The sequence below is a fragment of the Hypanus sabinus genome, chromosome 7 (genome assembly GCF_030144855.1).
Source record: "Hypanus sabinus isolate sHypSab1 chromosome 7, sHypSab1.hap1, whole genome shotgun sequence".
NCBI lineage: Eukaryota > Metazoa > Chordata > Chondrichthyes > Myliobatiformes > Dasyatidae > Hypanus > Hypanus sabinus.
The window spans coordinates 110,865,014-110,889,093 of NC_082712.1; positions in this window are offsets into that span (position 1 = coordinate 110,865,014).

The window sequence follows — 24,080 nt, forward strand, 5'->3', positions numbered from 1 at the left end:
GAAATGCGTGATGGTCTGTGGGGGGGATGGAAATGGGTGATGGGGTCTGTAGGGGGGATGGAAATGGGTGATGGGGTCTGTAGGGGGGGATGGAAATGGGTGATGGGGTCTGTAGGGGGGGATGGAAATGGGTGATGGGGGGGGGATGGAAATGGGTGATGGGGTCTGGAGGGGGATTGAAATGGGTTATGTGGTCTGGAGCGGTATGGAAATGTGTGATGGTCTGTGGGGGGATGGAAATGGGTGATGGGGTCTGTAGGGGGGATGGAAATGGGTGATGGAGTCTGTGGGGGAGATGGAAATGGGTGATGGGGTCTGTAGGGGGGATGGAAATGGGTGATGGAGTCTGTGGGGGAGATGGAAATGGGTGATGGGGTCTGTAGGGGGGAATGAAAATGCGTGATGTGGTCTGTAGGGAGGGATGGAAATGGGTGATGGGGTCTGTAGGGGGGGATGGAAATGGGTGATGGGGTCTGTAGGGGGGGATGGAAATGGGTGATGGGGTCTGTAGGGGGAGTTGGAAATGGGTGATGGGGTCTGTACGGGGAGATGGAAATGGGTGATGGGTCTGTGGGGGGGATGGAAATGGGTGATGTGGTCTGTCGGGGGAAATGGAATTGGGTGATGCCATCTGTAGGGGCAGTGATGGAGTCTGGGGGGGGAGATGGAAATGGGAGATGGGGTCTGGATGGGGTTTGGAAATGGGTGATGGGGTTTGGAGGTGGGATGGAAGTGGGTGAGGGGGTCTGGAAGGGGGGATGGAAATGGGTGATGGGGTCTGCAGATTGGAGATGGAAACGGGTGATGTGTTCTGGAGGGTGGTGATGGAAATGGGTGATGAAGTCTGTCGGGGGAAATGGAATTGGGTGATGGGGTCTGTAGGGGCGGTGATGGAGTCTGGAGGGGGAGATGGAAATGGGAGATGGGGTCGAGTGTGATGGAAATGGTTGATGTGGTCTGGGGGGGGTGATGGAAATGGGTGATGAAGTCTGTGGGGGGGAGATGGAAATGGGTGATGGGGTCGAGTGGGATGGAAATGGTTGATGTGGTCTGGGGGGGTGATGGAAATGGGTGATGAAGTCTGTGGGGGGGAGATGGAAATGGGTGATGGGGTCGAGTGGGATGGAAATGGTTAATGTGGTCTGGTGGGGTGATGGAAATGGGTGATGAAGTCTGTCGGGGGAAATGGAATTGGGTGATGGGGTCTGTAGGGACAGTGATGGAGTCTGGAGGGGGAGATGGAAATGGGAGATGGGGTCGAGTGGGATGGAAATGGTTGATGTGGTCTGGGGGGTGATGGAAATGGGTGATGGGGTCTGTAGGTGGAGTTGATGGAAATGGCTGATGGTTCTGTAGGGGGAGATGGAAATGGGAGATGGGGTAATTAGTGGGGATGTAAATAGTTGATGGCGTCTGTAGAGGAGAGATTGAAATGGGTGATATGGTCTGGAGTGGGGATGGAAATGAGTGATGGTCTGTGGGGGGATGGAAATGGGTGATGGGGTCTGTAGGGGGGATGAAAATGGGTGATGGGGTCTGTCGGGGGGGATGGAAATGGGTGATGGGGTCTGTAGGGGGGGATGGAAATGGGTGATGGGGTCTGTAGGGGGGATGGAAATGGGTGATGGGGTCTGTACGGGGAGATGGAAATGGGTGATGGGTCTGTGGGGGGGATGGAAATGGGTGATGGGGTCTGTAGGGGGAGATGGAAATGGGTGATGGGTCTGTGGGGGGGATGGAAATGGGTGATGTGGTCTGGAGTGGGGTTGGAAATGGGTGATGGGGTCCGTAGGGGGAGATGGAAATGGGTGATGGGTCTGTGGGGGGGATGGAAATGGGTGATGTGGTCTGGAGTGGGGTTGGAAATGGGTGATGGGGTCTGTGGGGGGATGAAAATGGTTGATGTGGTCTGGAGGGGTGTAACGGAAATGGGTGATGGGGTCTGCAGAGGGAGATGGAAATGGCTGACGGGGTCTGAGGGGGGAGATGGAAGTAGGTGATGGGGTCTGGAGCAGTATGGAAATGTGTGATGGTCTGTGGGGGGATGGAAATGAGTGATGGTCTGTGGGGGGATGGAAATGTGTGATGGAGTCTGTGGGGGGATGGAAATTGGTGATGGGGACTGTAGGGGAGATGGAAATGGGTGATGGGGTCTGTAGGGGGGGATGGAAATGGGTGATGGGGTCTGTAGGGGGGGATGGAAATGGGTGATGGGGTCTGCAGGGGGGGATGGAAATGGGTGATGGGGTCTGTAGGGGAGATGGAAATGGGTGATGGGGTCTGTAGGGGGGATGGAAATGGGTGATGGGGTCTGTAGGGGGATGGAAATGAGTGATGGGGTCTGGAGGGGGGGGATGGAAGTGGGTGATGGGGTCTGGAGGGGGGATGGAAGTGGGTGATGGGGTCTGGAGGGGGGATGGAAATGGGTGATGGGGTCTGGAGGGGGGGATGGAAGTGGGTGATGGGGTCTGGAGGGGGGATGGAAATGGGTGATGGGGTCTGGAGGGGGGATGGAAGTGGGTGATGGGGTCTGGAGGGGGGATGGAAGTGGGTGATGGGGTCTGGAGGGGGATTGAAATGGGTTATGAGGTCTGGAGCGGTATGGAAATGCGTGATGGTCTGTGGGGGGGATGGAAATGGGTGATGGGGTCTGTAGGGGGGATGGAAATGGGTGATGGGGTCTGTAGGGGGGGATGGAAATGGGTGATGGGGTCTGTAGGGGGGGATGGAAATGGGTGATGGGGGGGGGATGGAAATGGGTGATGGGGTCTGGAGGGGGATTGAAATGGGTTATGTGGTCTGGAGCGGTATGGAAATGTGTGATGGTCTGTGGGGGGATGGAAATGGGTGATGGGGTCTGTAGGGGGGATGGAAATGGGTGATGGAGTCTGTGGGGGAGATGGAAATGGGTGATGGGGTCTGTAGGGGGGATGGAAATGGGTGATGGAGTCTGTGGGGGAGATGGAAATGGGTGATGGGGTCTGTAGGGGGAATGAAAATGCGTGATGGGGTCTGTAGGGGGGGATGGAAATGGGTGATGGGGTCTGTAGGGGGGGATGGAAATGGGTGATGGGGTCTGTAGGGGGGGATGGAAATGGGTGATGGGGTCTGTAGGGGGAGTTGGAAATGGGTGATGGGGTCTGTACGGGGAGATGGAAATGGGTGATGGGTCTGTGGGGGGGATGGAAATGGGTGATGTGGTCTGTCGGGGGAAATGGAATTGGGTGATGCCATCTGTAGGGGCGGATGGAAATGGGAGATGGGGTCTGCAGGGGGGGATGGAAATGGGTGATGGGGTCTGTAGGGGAGATGAAAATGGGTGATGGGGTCTGTAGGGGGGATGGAAATGGGTGATGGGGTCTGTAGGGGGGATGGAAATGAGTGATGGTGTCTGGAGGGGGGGATGGAAGTGGGTGATGGGGTCTGGAGGGGGGATGGAAGTGGGTGATGGGGTCTGGAGCGGTATGGAAATGTGTGATGGTCTGTGGGGGGATGGAAATGTGTGATGGTCTGTGGGGGGATGGAAATGTGTGATGGGGTCTTGAGGGGGATGGAAATGTGTGATGGTCTGTGGGGGGATGGAAATGTGTGATGGGGTCTTGAGGGGGATGGAAATGTGTGATGGAGTCTGTGGGGGGATGGAAATTGGTGATGGGGACTGTAGGGGAGATGGAAATGGGTGATGGGGTCTGTAGGGGGGGATGGAAATGGGTGATGGGGTCTGTAGGGGGGGATGGAAATGGGAGATGGGGTCTGCAGGGGGGGATGGAAATGGGTGATGGGGTCTGTAGGGGAGATGAAAATGGGTGATGGGGTCTGTAGGGGGGATGGAAATGGGTGATGGGGTCTGTAGGGGGGATGGAAATGAGTGATGGTGTCTGGAGGGGGGGATGGAAGTGGGTGATGGGGTCTGGAGGGGGGATGGAAGTGGGTGATGGGGTCTGGAGGGGGGATGGAAATGGGTGATGGGGTCTGGAGGGGGGGATGGAAGTGGGTGATGGGGTCTGGAGGGGGGATGGAAGTGGGTGATGGGGTCTGGAGGGGGATGGAAGTGGGTGATGGGGTCTGGAGGGGGATTGAAATGGGTTATGTGGTCTGGAGCGGTATGGAAATGTCTGATGGTCTGTGGGGGGATGGAAATCGGTGATGGGGTCTGTAGGGGGGATGGAAATGGGTGATGGGGTCTGTAGGGGGAGATGGAAATGGGTGATGGGGTCTGTAGGGGGAGATGGAAATGGGTGATGGGGACTGTAGGGGAGATGGAAATGGGTGATGGGGTCTAGGGGGGGATGGAAATGGGTGATGGGGTCTGTAGGGGGGGATGGAAATGGGTGATGGGGTCTGCAGGGGGGGGATGGAAATGGGTGATGGGGTCTGAGGGGAGATTGAAATGGGTGATGGGGTCTGTAGGGGGGATGGAAATGGGTGATGGGGTCTGTAGGGGGGGATGGAAGTGGGTGATGGGGTCTGGAGGGGGGATGGAAATGGGTGATGGGGTCTGGAGGGGGGGATGGAAGTGGGTGATGGGGTCTGGAGGGGGGATGGAAATGGGTGATGGGGTCTGGGGGGGGGATGGAAATGGGTGATGGGGTCTGGAGGGGGGGATGGAAGTGGGTGATGGGGTCTGGAGGGGGGATGGAAGTGGGTGATGGGGTCTGGAGGGGGATGGAAGTCGGTGATGGGGTCTGGAGGGGGATTGAAATGGGTTATGTGGTCTGGAGCGGTATGGAAATGTGTGATGGTCTGTGGGGGGATGGAAATGGGTGATGGGGTCTGTAGGGGGGGATGGAAATGGGTGATGGGGGGGGGATGGAAATGGGTGATGGGGTCTGTGGGGGAGATGGAAATGGGTGATGGGGTCTGTAGGGGGGATGGAAATGGGTGATGGAGTCTGTGGGGGAGATGGAAATGGGTGATGGGGTCTGTAGGGGGGATGGAAATGGGTGATGGAGTCTGTGGGGGAGATGGAAATGGGTGATGGGGTCTGTTGGGGGGGATGAAAATGGGTGATGGGGTCTGTAGGGGGGGATGGAAATGGGTGATGGGGTCTGTAGGGGGGGATGGAAATGGGTGATGGGGTCTGTAGGGGGGATGGAAATGGGTGATGGGGTCTATAGGGGGAGTTGGAAATGGGTGATGGGGTCTGTACGGGGAGATGGAAATGGGTGATGGGTCTGTGGGGGGATGGAAATGGGTGATGGGGTCTGGAGTGGGGTTGAAATGGGTGATGGGGTCTGTAGGGGGAGATGGAAATGGGTGATGGGTCTGTGGGGGGGATGGAAATGGGTGATGTGGTCTGTCAGGGGAAATGGAATTGGGTGATGCTGTCTGTAGGGGCAGTGATGGAGTCTGGGGGGGGAGATGGAAATGGGAGATGGGGTCTGGAAGGGGGGATGGAAATGGGTGATGGGGTCTGCAGATTGGAGATGGAAACGGGTGATGTGTTCTGGAGGGTGGTGATGGAAATGGGTGATGAAGTCTGTCGGGGGAAATGGAATTGGCTGATGGGGTCTGTAGGGGCGGTGATGGAGTCTGGAGGGGGAGATGGAAATGGGAGATGGGGTTGAGTGGGATGGAAATGGTTGATGTGGTCTGGGGGGGGTGATGGAAATGGGTGATGAAGTCTGTGGGGGGGAGATGGAAATGGGTGATGGGGTCTGTAGGGGCGGTGATGGAGTCTGGAGGGGGAGATGGAAATGGGAGATGGGGTCGAGTGGGATGGAAATGGTTGATGTGGTCTGGGGGGGGTGATGGAAATGGGTGATGAAGTCTGTGGGGGGGTGATGGAAATGGGTGATGGGGTCGAGTGGGATGGAAATGGTTGATGTGGTCTGGGGGGGTGATGGAAATGGGTGATGAAGTCTGTGGGGGGGAGATGGAAATGGGTGATGGGGTCGAGTGGGATGGGAATGGTTAATGTGGTCTGGTGGGGTGATGGAAATGGGTGATGAAGTCTGTCGGGGGAAATGGAATTGGGTGATGGGGTCTGTAGGGACAGTGATGGAGTCTGGAAGGGGAGATGGAAATGGGAGATGGGGTCGAGTGGGATGGAAATGGTTGATGTGGTCTGGGGGTGATGGAAATGGGTGATGGGGTCTGTAGGTGGAGTTGATGGAAATGGCTGATGGTTCTGTAGGGGGAGATGGAAATGGGAGATGGGGTAATTAGTGGGGATGTAAATAGTTGATGGCGTCTGTAGAGGAGAGATTGAAATGGGTGATATGGTCTGGAGTGGGGTTGGAAATGGGTGATGGGGTCTGTAGGGGAGATGGAAATGGGTGATGGGGACTGTAGGGGAGATGGAAATGGGTGATGGGGTCTGTAGGGGGGGATGGAAATGGGTGATGGGGTCTGTAGGGGAGATGGAAATGGGTGATGGGGTCTGGAGGGGGATGGAAGTGGGTGATGTGGTCTGGAGGGGGATTGAAATGGGTTATGTGGTCTGGAGCGGTATGGAAATGTGTGATGGTCTGTGGGGGGATGGAAATGTGTGATGGAGTCTGTGGGGGGATGGAAATTGGTGATGGGGACTGTAGGGGAGATGGAAATGGGTGATGTGGTCTGTAGGGGGGGATGGAAATGGGTGATGGGGTCTGTAGGGGGGATGGAAATGAGTGATGGTGTCTGGAGGGGGGGGATGGAAGTGGGTGATGGGGTCTGGAGGGGGGATGGAAATGGGTGATGGGGTCTGGAGGGGGGATGGAAGTGGGTGATGGGGTCTGGAGGGGGGATGGAAGTGGGTGATGGGGTCTGGAGGGGGATGGAAGTGGGTGATGGGGTCTGGAGGGGGATTGAAAAGGGTTATGTGGTCTGGAGCGGTATGGAAATGTGTGATGGTCTGTGGGGGGATGGAAATGGGTGATGGGGTCTGTAGGGGGAGATGGAAATGGGTGATGGGGTCTGTAGGGGGAGATGGAAATGGGTGATGGGGTCTGTAGGGGGGATGGAAATGGGTGATGGGGTCTGTAGGGGGGATGGAAATGGGTGATGGGGTCTGTAGGGGGAGATGGAAATGGGTGATGGGGTCTGTAGGGGGAGATGGAAATGGGTGATGGGGTCTGTAGGGGGGATGGAAATGGGTGATGGGGTCTGTAGGGGGGATGGAAATGGGTGATGGGGTCTGTAGGGGGGATGGAAATGGGTGATGGGGTCTGTAGGGGGAGATGGAAATGGGTGATGGGGTCTGTAGGGGGAGATGGAAATGGGTGATGGGGTCTGTAGGGGGGGATGGAAATGGGTGATGGGGTCTGCAGAGGGAGATGGAAATGGCTGACGGGGTCAGAGGGGGGAGATGGAAGTAGGTGATGGGGTCTGGAGCAGTATGGAAATGTGTGATGGTTTGTACGGGGATGGAAATGTGTGATGGAGTCTGTGGGGGATAGAAATTGCTGATGGGGACTGTAGGGGAGATGGAAATGGGTGATGGGGTCGGTAGGGGGGGATGGAAATGGGTGATGGGGTCTGTAGGGGGGGATGGAAATGGGTGATGGGGTCTGGAGGGGGGATGGAAGTGGGTGATGGGGTCTGGAGGGGGATGGATGTGGGTGATGGGGTCTGGAGGGGGATGGAAGTGGGTGATGGGGTCTGGAGGGGGATGGAAGTGGGTGATGGGGTCTGTAGGGGGGATGGAAATGGGAGATGGGGTCTGCAGGGGGGATGGAAATGGGTGATGGGGTCTGGAGGGGGGATGGAAATGGGTGATGGGGTCTGGAGGGGGATGGAAGTGGGTGATGGGGTCTGGAGGGGGATTGAAATGTGTGACGGTCTGTGGGGGGATGGAAATGGGTGATGGGGTCTGTAGGGGGGATGGAAATGGATGATGGGGTCTGTAGGGGGAGATGGAAATGGGTGATGGGGTCTGTAGGGGGAGATGGAAATGGGTGATGGGGTCTGTAGGGGGGGATGGAAATGGGTGATGGGGTCTGTAGGGGGGATGGAAATGGGTGATGGGGTCTGTAGGGGGGATGGAAAAGGGTGAAGGGGTCTGTAGGGGGAGATGGAAATGGGTGATGGGGTCTGTAGGGGGAGATGGAAATGGGTGATGGGGTCTGTAGGGGGGGATGGAAATGGGTGATGGGGTCTGTAGGGGGATGGAAATGGGTGATGGGGTCTGTAGGGGGGATGAAAATGGGTGATGGGGTCTGTAGGGGGGATGGAAATGGGTGATGGGGTCTGTAGGGGGGGATGGAAATGGGTGATGGGGTCTGGAGGGGGATTAAAAAGGGTTATGTGGTCTGGAGCGGTATGGAAATGTGTGATGGTCTGTGGGGGGATGGAAATGGGTGATGGGGTCTGTAGGGGGAGATGGAAATGGGTGATGGGGTCTGTAGGGGGAGATGGAAATGGGTGATGGGGTCTGTAGGGGGGATGGAAATGGGTGATGGGGTCTGTAGGGGGGATGGAAATGGGTGATGGGGTCTGTAGGGGGAGATGGAAATGGGTGATGGGGTCTGTAGGGGGAGATGGAAATGGGTGATGGGGTCTGTAGGGGGGATGGAAATGGGTGATGGGGTCTGTAGGGGGGATGGAAATGGGTGATGGGGTCTGTAGGGGGGATGGAAATGGGTGATGGGGTCTGTAGGGGGAGATGGAAATGGGTGATGGGGTCTGTAGGGGGAGATGGAAATGGGTGATGGGGTCTGTAGGGGGGGATGGAAATGGGTGATGGGGTCTGCAGAGGGAGATGGAAATGGCTGACGGGGTCAGAGGGGGGAGATGGAAGTAGGTGATGGGGTCTGGAGCAGTATGGAAATGTGTGATGGTTTGTACGGGGATGGAAATGTGTGATGGAGTCTGTGGGGGATAGAAATTGCTGATGGGGACTGTAGGGGAGATGGAAATGGGTGATGGGGTCTGTAGGGGGGGATGGAAATGGGTGATGGGGTCTGTAGGGGGGGATGGAAATGGGTGATGGTGTCTGGAGGGGGGATGGAAGTGGGTGATGGGGTCTGGAGGGGGATGGAAGTGGGTGATGGGGTCTGGAGGGGGATGGAAGTGGGTGATGGGGTCTGGAGGGGGATGGAAGTGGGTGATGGGGTCTGTAGGGGGGATGGAAATGGGAGATGGGGTCTGCAGGGGGGATGGAAATGGGTGATGGGGTCTGGAGGGGGGATGGAAATGGGTGATGGGGTCTGGAGGGGGATGGAAGTGGGTGATGGGGTCTGGAGGGGGATTGAAATGTGTGACGGTCTGTGGGGGGATGGAAATGGGTGATGGGGTCTGTAGGGGGGATGGAAATGGATGATGGGGTCTGTAGGGGGAGATGGAAATGGGTGATGGGGTCTGTAGGGGGAGATGGAAATGGGTGATGGGGTCTGTAGGGGGGGATGGAAATGGGTGATGGGGTCTGTAGGGGGGATGGAAATGGGTGATGGGGTCTGTAGGGGGGATGGAAAAGGGTGAAGGGGTCTGTAGGGGGAGATGGAAATGGGTGATGGGGTCTGTAGGGGGAGATGGAAATGGGTGATGGGGTCTGTAGGGGGGGATGGAAATGGGTGATGGGGTCTGTAGGGGGATGGAAATGGGTGATGGGGTCTGTAGGGGGGATGAAAATGGGTGATGGGGTCTGTAGGGGGGGATGGAAATGGGTGATGGGGTCTGTAGGGGGGATGGAAATGGGTGATGGGGTCTGTAGGGGGAGATGGAAATGGGTGATGGGGTCTGTACGGGGAGATGGAAATGGGTGATGGGTCTGTGGGGGGGATGGAAATGGGTGATGGGGTCTGGAGTGGGGTTGGAAATGGGTGATGGGGTCTGTAGGGGGAGATGGAAATGGGTGATGGGTCTGTGGGGGGGATGGAAATGGGTGATGTGGTCTGGAGTGGGGTTGGAAATGGGTGATGGGGTCTGTGGGGGGATGAAAATGGTTGATGTGGTCTGGAGGGGTGTAACGGAAATGGGTGATGGGGTCTGCAGAGGGAGATGGAAATGGCTGACGGGGTCTGAGGGGGGAGATGGAAGTAGGTGATGGGGTCTGGAGCAGTATGGAAATGTGTGATGGTCTGTACGGGGATGGAAATGTGTGATGGAGTCTGTGGGGGGATAGAAATTGGTCATGGGGACTGTAGGGGAGATGGAAATGGGTGATGGGGTCTGTAGGGGGGGATGGAAATGGGTGATGGGGTCTGTAGGGGGGGATGGAAATGGGTGATGGGGTCTGGAGGCGGGATGGAAGTGGGTGATGGGGTCTGGAGGGGGATGGAAGTGGGTGATGGGGTCTGGAGGGGGATGGAAGTGGGTGATGGGGTCTGGAGGGGGATGGAAGTGGGTGATGCGTTCTGGAGGGGGATGGAAGTGGGTGATGGGGTCTGCAGGGGGGGATGGAAATGGGTGATGGGGTCTGCAGGGGAGATGGAAATGGGTGATGGGGTCTGTAGGGGGGATGGAAATGGGTGATGGGGTCTGTAGGGGGGATGGAAATGAGTGATGGGGTCTGGAGGGGGGGGATGGAAGTGGGTGATGGGGTCTGGAGGGGGGATGGAGATGGGTGATGGGGTCTGGAGGGGGGATGGAAGTGGGTGATGTGGTCTGGAGGGGGGATGGAAATGGGTGATGGGGTCTGGAGGGGGGATGGAAGTGGGTGATGGGGTCTGGAGGGGGGATGGAAGTGGGTGATGTGGTCTGGAGGGGGATGGAAGTCGGTGATGGGGTCTGTAGGGGAGATGGAAATGGGTGATGGGGACTGTAGGGGAGATGGAAATGGGTGATGGGGTCTGTAGGGGGGGATGGAAATGGGTGATGGGGTCTGTAGGGGGGGGATGGAAATGGGTGATGTGGTCTGGGGGGTGATGGAAATGGGTGATGGGGTCTGTAGGTGGAGTTGATGGAAATGGCTGATGGTTCTGTAGGGGGAGATGGAAATGGGAGTTGGGGTAATTAGTGGGGATGTAAATAGTTGATGGCCTCTGTAGAGGAGAGATTGAAATGGGTGATATGGTCTGGAGTGGGGTTGGAAATGGGTGATGGGGTCTGCAGAGGGAGATGGAAATGGCTGACGGGGTCAGAGGTGGGAGATGGAAGTAGGTGATGGGGTCTGGAGGGGGGATGGAAATGTGTGATGGGGTCTGGAGGGGGATGGAAATGTGTGATGGAGTCTGTGGGGGGATGGAAATTGGTGATGGGGACTGTAGGGGAGATGGAAATGGGTGATGGGGTCTGTAGGGGGGGATGGAACTGGGTGTTGGGGTCTGTAGGGGGGGATGCAAATGGGAGATGGGGTCTGCAGTGGGGGATGGAAATGGGTGATGGGGTCTGTAGGGGAGATGGAAATGGGTGATGGGGTCTGCATGGGGAGATGGAAATGGGTGATGGGGTCTGTAGGGGAGATGGAAATGGGTGATGGGGTCTGTAGGGGGGATGGAAATGGGTGATGGGGTCTGTAGGGGGGGATGGAAATGAGTGATGGGGTCTGGAGGGGGGGATGGAAGTGGGTAATGGGGTCTGGAGGGGGGATGGAAATGGGTGATGGGGTCTGGAGGGGGGGGATGGAAGTGGGTGATAGGGTCTGGAGGGGGGGATGGAAATGAGTGATGGGGTCTGGAGGGGGGGATGGAAGTGGGTGATGGGGTCTGGATGGGGGATGGAAATGGGTGATGGGGTCTGTAGGGGGGGATGGAAATGAGTGATGGGGTCTGGAGGGGGGGATGGAAGTAGGTGATGGGGTCTGGAGAGGGGATGGAAATGGGTGATGGGGTCTGGAGGGGGGGATGGAAGTGGGTGATGGGGTCTGGAGGGGGGATGGAAATGGGTGATGGGGTCTGGAGGGGGGATGGAAGTGGGTGATGGGGTCTGGAGGTGGGATGGAAGTGGGTGATGGGGTCTGGAGGGGGATGGAAGTGGGTGATGGGGTCTGGAGGGGGTTTGAAATGGGTTATGTGGTCTGGAGCGGTATGGAAATGTGTGATGGTCTGTGGGGGGATGGAAATGGGTGATGGTGTCTGTAGGGGGGATGGAAATGGGTGATGGGGTCTGTAGGGGGGATTAAATGGGTGATGGAGTCTGTGGGGGAGATGGAAATGGGTGATGGGGTCTGTAGGGGGGGATGAAAATGGGTGATGGGGTCTGTAGTGGGGGATGGAAATGGGTGATGGGGTCTGTAGGGGGGATGGAAATGGGTGATGGGGTCTGTAGGGGGGATGGAAATGGGTGAAGGGGTCTGTAGGGGGAGATGGAAATGGGTGATGGGGTCTGCAGGGGGGGATGGAAATGGGTGATGGGGTCTGTAGGGGGGGATGGAAATGAGTGATGGGGTCTGGAGGGGGGGGATGGAAGTGGGTAATGGGGTCTGGAGGGGGGATGGAAATGGGTAATGGGGTCTGGAGGGGGGGGATGGAAGTGGGTGATAGGGTCTGGAGGGGGGGATGGAAATGAGTGATGGGGTCTGGAGGGGGGGATGGAAGTGGGTGATGGGGTCTGGATGGGGGATGGAAATGGGTGATGGGGTCTGTAGGGGGGGATGGAAATGAGTGATGGGGTCTGGAGTGGGGGGATGGAAGTAGGTGATGGGGTCTGGAGGGGGGATGGAAATGGGTGATGGGGTCTGGAGGGGGGGATGGAAGTGGGTGATGGGGTCTGGAGGGGGGATGGAAATGGGTGATGGGGTCTGGAGGGGGGATGGAAGTGGGTGATGGGGTCTGGAGGTGGGATGGAAGTGGGTGATGGGGTCTGGAGGGGGATGGAAGTGGGTGATGGGGTCTGGAGGGGAATTGAAATGGGTTATGTGGTCTGGAGCGGTATGGAAATGTGTGATGGTCTGTGGGGGGATGGAAATGGGTGATGGGGTCTGTAGGGGGGATGGAAATGGGTGATGGGGTCTGTAGGGGGGATTAAATGGGTGATGGAGTCTGTGGGGGAGATGGAAATGGGTGATGGGGTCTGTAGGGGGGGATGAAAATGGGTGATGGGGTCTGTAGGGGGGGATGGAAATGGGTGATGGGGTCTGTAGGGGGGGATGGAAGTGGGTGATGGGGTCTGGAGGGGGGATGGAAATGGGTGATGGGGTCTGGAGGGGGGGATGGAAGTGGGTGATGGGGTCTGGAGGGGGGATGGAAGTGGGTGATGGGGTCTGGAGGGGGATGGAAGTCGGTGATGGGGTCTGTAGGGGAGATGGAAATGGGTGATGGGGACTGTAGGGGAGATGGAAATGGGTGATGGGGTCTGTAGGGGGGGATGGAAATGGGTGATGGGGTCTGTAGGGGGGGGATGGAAATGGGTGATGTGGTCTGGGGGGTGATGGAAATGGGTGATGGGGTCTGTAGGTGGAGTTGATGGAAATGGCTGATGGTTCTGTAGGGGGAGATGGAAATGGGAGTTGGGGTAATTAGTGGGGATGTAAATAGTTGATGGCCTCTGTAGAGGAGAGATTGAAATGGGTGATATGGTCTGGAGTGGGGTTGGAAATGGGTGATGGGGTCTGCAGAGGGAGATGGAAATGGCTGACGGGGTCAGAGGTGGGAGATGGAAGTAGGTGATGGGGTCTGGAGGGGGGATGGAAATGTGTGATGGGCTCTGGAGGGGGATGGAAATGTGTGATGGAGTCTGTGGGGGGATGAAAATTGGTGATGGGGACTGTAGGGGAGATGGAAATGGGTGATGGGGTCTGTAGGGGGGGATGGAAATGGGTGTTGGGGTATGTAGGGGGGGATGGAAATGGGAGATGGGGTCTGCAGTGGGGGATGGAAATGGGTGATGGGGTCTGTAGGGGAGATGGAAATGGGTGATGGGGTCTGCATGGGGAGATGGAAATGGGTGATGGGGTCTGTAGGGGAGATGGAAATGGGTGATGGGGTCTGTAGGGGGGATGGAAATGGGTGATGGGGTCTGTAGGGGGGGATGGAAATGAGTGATGGGGTCTGGAGGGGGGGATGGAAGTGGGTAATGGGGTCTGGAGGGGGGATGGAAATGGGTGATGGGGTCTGGAGGGGGGGGATGGAAGTGGGTGATAGGGTCTGGAGGGGGGATGGAAATGAGTGATGGGGTCTGGAGGGGGGGATGGAAGTGGGTGATGGGGTCTGGATGGGGGATGGAAATGGGTGATGGGGTCTGTAGGGGGGGATGGAAATGAGTGATGGGGTCTGGAGGGGGGGATGGAAGTAGGTGATGGGGTCTGGAGAGGGGATGGAAATGGGTGATGGGGTCTGGAGGGGGGGATGGAAGTGGGTGATGGGGTCTGGAGGGGGGATGGAAATGGGTGATGGGGTCTGGAGGGGGGATGGAAGTGGGTGATGGGGTCTGGAGGTGGGATGGAAGTGGGTGATGGGGTCTGGAGGGGGATGGAAGTGGGTGATGGGGTCTGGAGGGGGTTTGAAATGGGTTATGTGGTCTGGAGCGGTATGGAAATGTGTGATGGTCTGTGGGGGGATGGAAATGGGTGATGGTGTCTGTAGGGGGGATGGAAATGGGTGATGGGGTCTGTAGGGGGGATTAAATGGGTGATGGAGTCTGTGGGGGAGATGGAAATGGGTGATGGGGTCTGTAGGGGGGGATGAAAATGGGTGATGGGGTCTGTAGTGGGGGATGGAAATGGGTGATGGGGTCTGTAGGGGGGATGGAAATGGGTGATGGGGTCTGTAGGGGGGATGGAAATGGGTGAAGGGGTCTGTAGGGGGAGATGGAAATGGGTGATGGGGTCTGCAGGGGGAGATGGAAATGGGTGATGGGGTCTGTAGGGGAGATGGAAATGGGTGATGGGGTCTGTAGGGGGGATGGAAATGGGTGATGGGGTCTGTAGGGGGGATGGAAATGAGTGATGGGGTCTGGAGGGGGGGATGGAATTGGGTAATGGGGTCTGGAGGGGGGATGGAAATGGGTAATGGGGTCTGGAGGGGGGGGATGGAAGTGGGTGATAGGGTCTGGAGGGGGGGATGGAAATGAGTGATGGGGTCTGGAGGGGGGGATGGAAGTGGGTGATGGGGTCTGGATGGGGCATGGAAATGGGTGATGGGGTCTGTAGGGGGGGATGGAAATGAGTGATGGGGTCTGGAGGGGGGGGATGGAAGTAGGTGATGGGGTCTGGAGGGGGGATGGAAATGGGTGATGGGGTCTGGAGGGGGGGATGGAAGTGGGTGATGGGGTCTGGAGGGGGGATGGAAATGGGTGATGGGGTCTGGAGGGGGGATGGAAGTGGGTGATGGGGTCTGGAGGTGGGATGGAAGTGGGTGATGGGGTCTGGAGGGGGATGGAAGTGGGTGATGGGGTCTGGAGGGGAATTGAAATGGGTTATGTGGTCTGGAGCGGTATGGAAATGTGTGATGGTCTGTGGGGGGATGGAAATGGGTGATGGGGTCTGTAGGGGGGATGGAAATGGGTGATGGGGTCTGTAGGGGGGATTAAATGGGTGATGGAGTCTGTGGGGGAGATGGAAATGGGTGATGGGGTCTGTAGGGGGGGATGAAAATGGGTGATGGGGTCTGTAGGGGGGGATGGAAATGGGTGATGGGGTCTGTACGGGGGGATGGAAATGGGTGATGGGGTCTGTAGGGGGGATGGAAATGGGTGATGGGGTCTGTAGGGGGAGATGGAAATGGGTGATGGGGTCTGTAGGGGGGATGGAAATGGGTGATGGGGTCTGTAGGGGGAGATGGAAATGGGTGATGGGGTCTGTACGGGGAGATGGAAATGGGTGATGGGTCTGTGGGGGAGATGGAAATGGGTGATGGGGTCTGTAGGGGGGGATGAAAATGGGTGATGGGTTCTGTAGGGGGGGATGGAAATGGGTGATGGGGTCTGTAGGGGGGGATGGAAATGGGTGATGGGGTCTGTAGGGGGGATGGAAATGGGTGATGGGGTCTGTAGGGGGAGATGGAAATGGGTGATGGGGTCTGTACGGGGAGATGGAAATGGGTGATGGGTCTGTGTGGGAGATGGAAATGGGTGATGGGGTCTGTACGGTGAGATGGAAATGGGTGATGGGTCTGTGGGGGGGATGGAAATGGGTGATGGGGTCTGTAGGGAGGGATGGAAATGGGTGATGGGGTCTGTAGGGGGGATGGAAATGGGTGATGGGGTCTGCAGGGGGTGATGGAAATGGGTGATGGGGTCTGTAGGGGGGATGGAAATGGGTGATGGGGTCTGTAGGGGGGGATGGAAATGGGTGATGGGGTCTGTAGGGGGGGATGGAAATGGGTGATGGGGTCTGTAGGGGGGATGCAAATGGGTGATGGGGTCTGCAGGGGGGGGTGGAAATGGGTGATGGGGTCTGTAGGGGGGATGGAAATGGGTGATGGGGTCTGTAGGGGGGATGAAAGTGGGTGATGGGGTCTGTAGGGGGGATGGAAGTGGGTGATGGGGTCTGGAGTGGGGATGGAAATGGGTGATGGGGTCTGGAGGGGGGGATGGAAGTGGGTGATGGGGTCTGGAGGGGGGATGGAAATGGGTGATGGGGTCTGGAGGGGGGATGGAAGTGGGTGATGGGGTCTGGAGGGGGGATGGAAGTGGGTGATGGGGTCTGGAGGGGGGGATGGAAATGAGTGATGGGGTCTGGAGGGAGGGATGGAAGTGGGTGATAGGGTCTGGAGGGGGGATGGAAATGAGTGATGGGGTCTGGAGGGGGGGGATGGAAGTGGGTGATGGGGTCTGGATGGGGGATGGAAATGGGTGATGGGGTCTGTAGGGGGGATGGAAATGAGTGATGGGGTCTGGAGGGGGCGGATGGAAGTAGGTGATGGGGTCTGGAGGGGGGATGGAAATGGGTGATGGGGTCTGGAGGGGGGGATGGAAGTGGGTGATGGGGTCTGGAGGGGGGATGGAAATGGGTGATGGGGTCTGGAGGGGGATGGAAGTGGGTGATGGGGTCTGGAGGGGGGATGGAAGTGGGTGATGGGGTCTGGAGGGGGATGGAAGTGGGTGATGGGGTCTGGAGGGGGATTGAAATGGGTTATGTGGTCTGGAGCGGTATGGAAATGTGTGATGGTCTGTGGGGGGATGGAAATGGGTGATGGGGTCTGTAGGGGGGATGGAAATGGGTGATGGGGTCTGTAGGGGGGATTAAATGGGTGATGGAGTCTGTGGGGGAGATGGAAATGGGTGATGGGGTCTGTAGGGGGGGATGAAAATGGGTGATGGGGTCTGTAGGGGGGGATGGAAATGGGTGATGGGGTCTGTACGGGGGGATGGAAATGGGTGATGGGGTCTGTAGGGGGGATGGAAATGGGTGATGGGGTCTGTAGGGGGAGATGGAAATGGGTGATGGGGTCTGTAGGGGGGATGGAAATGGGTGATGGGGTCTGTAGGGGGAGATGGAAATGGGTGATTGGGTCTGTACGGGGAGATGGAAATGGGTGATGGGTCTGTGGGGGAGATGGAAATGGGTGATGGGGTCTGTAGGGGGGGATGAAAATGGGTGATGGGTTCTGTAGGGGGGGATGGAAATGGGTGATGGGGTCTGTAGGGGGGGATGGAAATGGGTGATGGGGTCTGTAGGGGGGATGGAAATGGGTGATGGGGTCTGTAGGGGGAGATGGAAATGGGTGATGGGGTCTGTACGGGGAGATGGAAATGGGTGATGGGTCTGTGTGGGAGATGGAAATGGGTGATGGGGTCTGTACGGGGAGATGGAAATGGGTGATGGGTCTGTGGGGGGGATGGAAATGGGTGATGGGGTCTGTAGGGAGGGATGGAAATGGGTGATGGGGTCTGTAGGGGGGATGGAAATGGGTGATGGGGTCTGCAGGGGGTGATGGAAATGGGTGATGGGGTCTGTAGGGGGGATGGAAATGGGTGATGGGGTCTGTAGGGGGGGATGGAAATGGGTGATGGGGTCTGTAGGGGGGGATGGAAATGGGTGATGGGGTCTGTAGGGGGGATGCAAATGGGTGATGGGGTCTGCAGGGGGGGGTGGAAATGGGTGATGGGGTCTGTAGGGGGGATGGAAATGGGTGATGGGGTCTGTAGGGGGGATGAAAGTGGGTGATGGGGTCTGTAGGGGGGATGGAAGTGGGTGATGGGGTCTGGAGTGGGGATGGAAATGGGTGATGGGGTCTGGAGGGGGGGATGGAAGTGGGTGATGGGGTCTGGAGGGGGGATGGAAATGGGTGATGGGGTCTGGAGGGGGGATGGAAGTGGGTGATGGGGTCTGGAGGGGGGATGGAAGTGGGTGATGGGGTCTGGAGGGGGGGATGGAAATGAGTGATGGGGTCTGGAGGGAGGGATGGAAGTGGGTGATAGGGTCTGGAGGGGGGATGGAAATGAGTGATGGGGTCTGGAGGGGGGGGATGGAAGTGGGTGATGGGGTCTGGATGGGGGATGGAAATGGGTGATGGGGTCTGTAGGGGGGATGGAAATGAGTGATGGGGTCTGGAGGGGGCGGATGGAAGTAGGTGATGGGGTCTGGAGGGGGGATGGAAATGGGTGATGGGGTCTGGAGGGGGGGATGGAAGTGGGTGATGGGGTCTGGAGGGGGGATGGAAATGGGTGATGGGGTCTGGAGGGGGATGGAAGTGGGTGATGGGGTCTGGAGGGGGGATGGAAGTGGGTGATGGGGTCTGGAGGGGGATGGAAGTGGGTGATGGGGTCTGGAGGGGGATTGAAATGGGTTATGTGGTCTGGAGCGGTATGGAAATGTGTGATGGTCTGTGGGGGGATGGAAATGGGTGATGGGGTCTGTAGGGGGGATGGAAATGGGTGATGGGGTCTGTAGGGGGAGATGGAAATGGGTGATGGGGTCTGTAGGCGGGGATGGAAATGGGTGATGGGGTCTGTGGGGGAGATGGAAATGGGTGATGGGGTCTGTAGGGGGGAAGGAAATGGGTGATGGAGTCTGTGGGGGAGATGGAAATGGGTGATGGGGTCTGTAGGGGGGATTAAATGGGTGATGGAGTCTGTGGTGGAGATGGAAATGGGTGATGGGGTCTGTAGGATGGGATGAAAATGGGTGATGGGGTCTGTAGGGGGGGATGGAAATGGGTGATGGGGTCTGTAGGGGGGGATGGAAATGGGTGATGGGGTCTGTAGGGGGGATGGAAATGGTTGATGGGGTCTGTAGGGGGGGATGGAAATGGGTGATGGGGTCTGCAGGGGGGGATGGAAATGGGTGATGGGGTCTGTAGGGGAGATGGAAATGGGTGATGGGGTCTGTAGGGGGGGATGGAAATGGGTGATGGGGTCTGTAGGGGGGGTTGGAAATGAGTGATGCGGTCTGGAGGGGGGGATGGAAATGGGTGATGGGGTCTGTAGGGGGGATGGAAATGGGTGATGGGGTCTGTAGGGGGGGATGGAAATGAGTGATGGGGTCTGGAGGGGGGGATGGAAGTGGGTAATGGGGTCTGGAGGGGTGATGGAAATGGGTGATGGGGTCTGGAGGGGGGGATGGAAGTGGGTGATGGGGTCTGGAGGGGGGATGGAAATGGGTGATGGGGTCTGGAGGGGGGGATGGAAGTGGGTGATGGGGTCTGGAGGGGGGATGGAAATGGGTGATGGGGTCTGGAGGGGGGATGGAAGTGGGTGATGGGGTCTGGAGGGGGGATGGAAGTGGGTGATGGGGTCTGGAGGGGGATGGAAGTGGGTGATGGGGTCTGGAGGGGGATTGAAATGGGTTATGTGGTCTGGAGCGGTATGGAAATGTGTGATGGTCTGTGGGGGGATGGAAATGGGTGATGGGGTCTGTAGGGGGGATGTAAATGGGTGATGGGGTCTGTAGGGGGGGATGGAAATCGGTGATGGGGTCTGTAGGGGGGGATGGAAATGGGTGATGGGGTCTGTGGGGGAGATGGAAATGGGTGATGGGGTCTGTAGGGGGGATGGAAATGGGTGATGGGGTCTGTGGGGGAGATGGAAATGGGTGATGGGGTCTGTAGGGGGGATTAAATGGGTGATGGAGTCTGTGGGGGAGATGGAAATGGGTGATGGGGTCTGTAGGATGGGATGAAAATGGGTGATGGGGTCTGTAGGGGAGGATGGAAATGGGTGATGGGGTCTGTAGGGGGGGATGGAAATGGGTGATGGGGTCTGTAGGGGGGATGGAAATGGTTGATGGGGTCTGTAGGGGGGGATGGAAATGGGTGATGGGGTCTGCAGGGGGGGATGGAAATGGGTGATGGGGTCTGTAGGGGAGATGGAAATGGGTGATGGGGTCTGTAGGGGGGGATGGAAATGGGTGATGGGGTCTGTAGGGGGGGATGGAAATGAGTGATGGGGTCTGGAGGGGGGGATGGAAATGGGTGATGGGGTCTGGAGGGGGGGGTGGAAGTGGGTGATGTGGTCTGGAGGGGGGATGGAAGTGGGTGATGGGGTCTGGAGGGGGGATGGAAATGGGTGATGGGGTCTGGAGGGGGATGGAAGTGGGTGATGGGGTCTGTAGGGGAGATGGAAATGGGTGATGGGGACTGTAGGGGGGGATGGAAATGGGTGATGGGGTCTGCAGGGGGGGATGGAAATGGGTGATGGGGTCTGTAGGGGAGATGGAAATGGGTGATGGGGTCTGTAGGGGGGATGGAAATGGGTGATGGGGTCTGTAGGGGGGGATGGAAATGAGTGATGGGGTCTGGAGGGGGGGGATGGAAGTGGGTAATGGGGTCTGGAGGGGGGATGGAAATGGGTGATGTGGTCTGGAGGGGGGGATGGAAGTGGGTGATGGGGTCTGGAGGGGGGATGGAAATGGGTGATGGGGTCTGGACGGGGGGATGGAAGTGGGTGATGAGGTCTGGAGGGGGGATGGAAATGGGTGATGGGGTCTGGAGGGGGGATGGAAGTGGGTGATGGGGTCTGGAGGGGGGATGGAAGTGGGTGATGGGGTCTGGAGGGGGGGATGGAAATGAGTGATGGGGTCTGGAGGGGGGGGATGGAAGTGGGTGATAGGGTCTGGAGGGGGGGATGGAAATGAGTGATGGGGTCTGGAGGGGGGGGATGGAAGTGGGTGATGGGGTCTGGATGGGGGATGGAAATGGGTGATGGGGTCTGTAGGGGGGGATGGAAATGAGTGATGGGTTCTGGAGGGGGGGATGGAAGTGGGTGATGGGGTCTGGAGGGGGGATGGAAATGGGTGATGGGGTCTGGAGGGGGGGATGGAAGTGGGTGATGGGGTCTGGAGGGGGGATGGAAGTGGGTGATGGGGTCTGGAGGGGGGATGGAAGTGGGTGATGGGGTCTGGAGGGGGAGGGAAGTGGGTGATGTTGTCTGGAGGGGGATTGAAATGGGTTATGTGGTCTGGAGCGGAATGGAAATGTGTGATGGTCTGTGGGGGGATGGAAATGGGTGATGGGGTCTGTAGGGGGTTGGAAATGGGTGATGGTGTCTGTAGGGGGGGATGGAAATGGGCGATGGGGTCTGTAGGGGGGGATGTTAATGGGTGATGGGGTCTGTGGGGGAGATGGAAATGGGTGATGGGGTCTGTAGGGGAATGGAAATGGGTGATGGAGTCTGTGGGGGAGATGGAAATGGGTGATGGGGTCTGTAGGGGGGATTAAATGGGTGATGGAGTCTGTGGGGGAGATGGAAATGGGTGATGGGGTCTGTAGGGGGGGATGAAATTGGGTGATGGGGTCTGTAGGGGGGGATGGAAATGGGTGATGGGGTCTGTAGGGGGGGATGGAAATGGGTGATGGGGTCTGTAGCGGGGATGGAAATGGGTGATGGGGTCTGTAGGGGGAGATGGAAATGGGTGATGGGGTCTGTAAGGGGAGATGGAAATGGGTGATGGGTCTGTGGGGGGGATGGAAATGGGTGATGGGGTCTGGAGTGGGGTTGGAAATGGGTGATGGGGTCTGTAGGGGAGATGGAAATGGGTGATGGGTCTGTTGGGGGAATGGAAATGGGTGATGTGGACTGGAGTGGGTTTGGAAATGGGTGATGGGGTCTGTGGGGGGATGAAAATGGTTGATGTGGTCTGGAGGGGTGTAACGGAAATGGGTGATGGGGTCTGCAGAGGGAGATGGAAATGGCTGACGGGGTCCGAGGGGGCAGATGCAAGTAGGTGATGGGGTCTGGAGCGGTATGGAAATGTGTGATGGTCTGTGGGGGGATGGAAATGGGTGATGGGGTCTGTAGGGGGAGATGGAAATGGGTGATGGGGTCTGTACGGGGAGATGGAAATGGGTGATGGGTCTGTGGGGGGGATGGAAATGGGTGATGGGGTCTGGAGTGGGGTTGGAAATGGGTGATGGGGTCTGTAGAGGAGATGGAAATGGGTGATGGGGTCTGTAGGGGGATGGAAATGGGTGATGGGGTCTGTAGGGGAGATGGAAAGGGGTGATGGGGTCTGTAGGGGGGGATGGAAATGGGTGATGGGGTCTGTAGGGGAGATGGAAATGGGTGATGGGGTCTGTAGGGGGGGATGGAAATGGGTGATGGGGTCTGTAGGGGGATGGAAATGGCTGATGGGGTCTGTAGGGGAGATGGAAATGGGTGATGTGGTCTGTAGGGGAGATGGAAATGGGTGATGGGGTCTGTAGGGGGATGGAAATTGGTGATGGGGTCTGTAGGGGAGATGGAAATGGGTGATGGGGTCTGTAGGGGGATGGAAATGGCTGATGGGGTCTGTAGGGGAGATGCAAATGCGTGATGTGGTCTGTAGGGGGATGGAAATGGGTGATGGGGTCTGTAGGGGGATGGAAATTGGTGATGGGGACTGTAGGGGTGATGGAAATGGGTGATGGGGTCTGTAGGGGGGGATGGAAATGGGTAATGGGGTCTGTAGGGGAGATGGAAATGGGTGATGGGGTCTGTAGGGGAGGATGGAAATGGGTGATGGGGTCTGTAGGGGGGATGGAAATGGGTGATGGGGTCTGTGGGGGGATGGAAATGGGTGATGGGGTCTTGAGGGGGGATGGAAGTGAGTGATGGTGTCTGGAGGGGGGGATGGAAGTGGGTGATGGGGTCTGGAGGGTGGGATGGAAGTGGGTGATGGGGTCTGGAAGGGGGATGGAAGTGGGTGATGGGGTCTGGAGGGGGATGGAAGTGGGTGATTCGGTCTGGACGGGGATTGAAATGGGTTATGTGGTCTGGAGCGGTATGGAAATGTGTGATGGGGTCAGTAGGGGGGATGGAAATGGGTGATGGGGTCAGTAGGGGGGATGGAAATGGGTGAATGGGTCTGTAGGGGGGATGGAAATGGGTGATGGGGTCTGTAGGTGGGTGGAAATGGGTGATGGGGTCAGTAGGGGGGATGGAAATGGGTGATGGGGTCTGTAGGGGGGATGGAAATGGGTGATGGGGTCTGTAGGGGGGATGGAAATGAGTGATGGGGTCTGGAGTGGGGGATGGAAATGGGTGATGGGGTCTGTAGGGGGGATGGAAATGGGTGATGGGGTCTGGAGTGGGGTTGGAAATGGGTGAAGGGGTCTGTGGGGGGATGAAAATGGTTGATGTGGTCTGGAGGGGTGTAACGGAAATGGGTGATAGGGTCTGCAGAGGGAGATGGAAATCGCTGACGGGGTCTGAGCGGGGAGATGGAAGTAGGTGATGGGATCTGGAGCAGTATGGAAATGTGTGATGGTCTGTGGGGGGATGGAAATGTGTGATGGGGTCTTGAGGGGGATGGAAATGTGTGATGGAGTCTGTGGGGGAATGGAAATTGGTGATGGGGACTGCAGGGGAGATGGAAATGGGTAATGGGGTCTGTAGGGGAGATGGAAATGGGTGATGGGGTCCGTAGGGGAGATGGAAATCGGTGATGGGGTCTGTAGGGGGATGGAAATGGGTGATGGGGTCCGTAGGGGAGATGGAAATGGGTGATGGGGTCTGTAGGGGGATGGAAATGGGTGATGGGGTCAGTAGGGGAGATGGAAATGGGTGATGGGGTCTGTAGGGGGATGGAAATGGGTGATGGGGTCTGGAGGGGGATGGAAATTGGTAATGGGGACTATAGGGGAGATGGAAATGGGTGATGGGGTCTGTAGGGGGGGATGGAAATGGGTGATGGGGTGTGTAGGGGAGATGGAAATGGGTGATGGGGTCTGCAGGGGGGGATGGAAATGGGTGATGGGGTATGTAGGGGGGGATGGAAATGGGTGATGTGGTCTGCAGGGGGGGATGGAAATGGGTGATGGGGTCTGTAGGGGAGATGGAAATGGGTGATGGGGTCAGTAGGGGGGATGGAAATGGGTGATGGGGTCTGTAGGGGGGATGGAAATGAGTGATGGGGTCTGGAG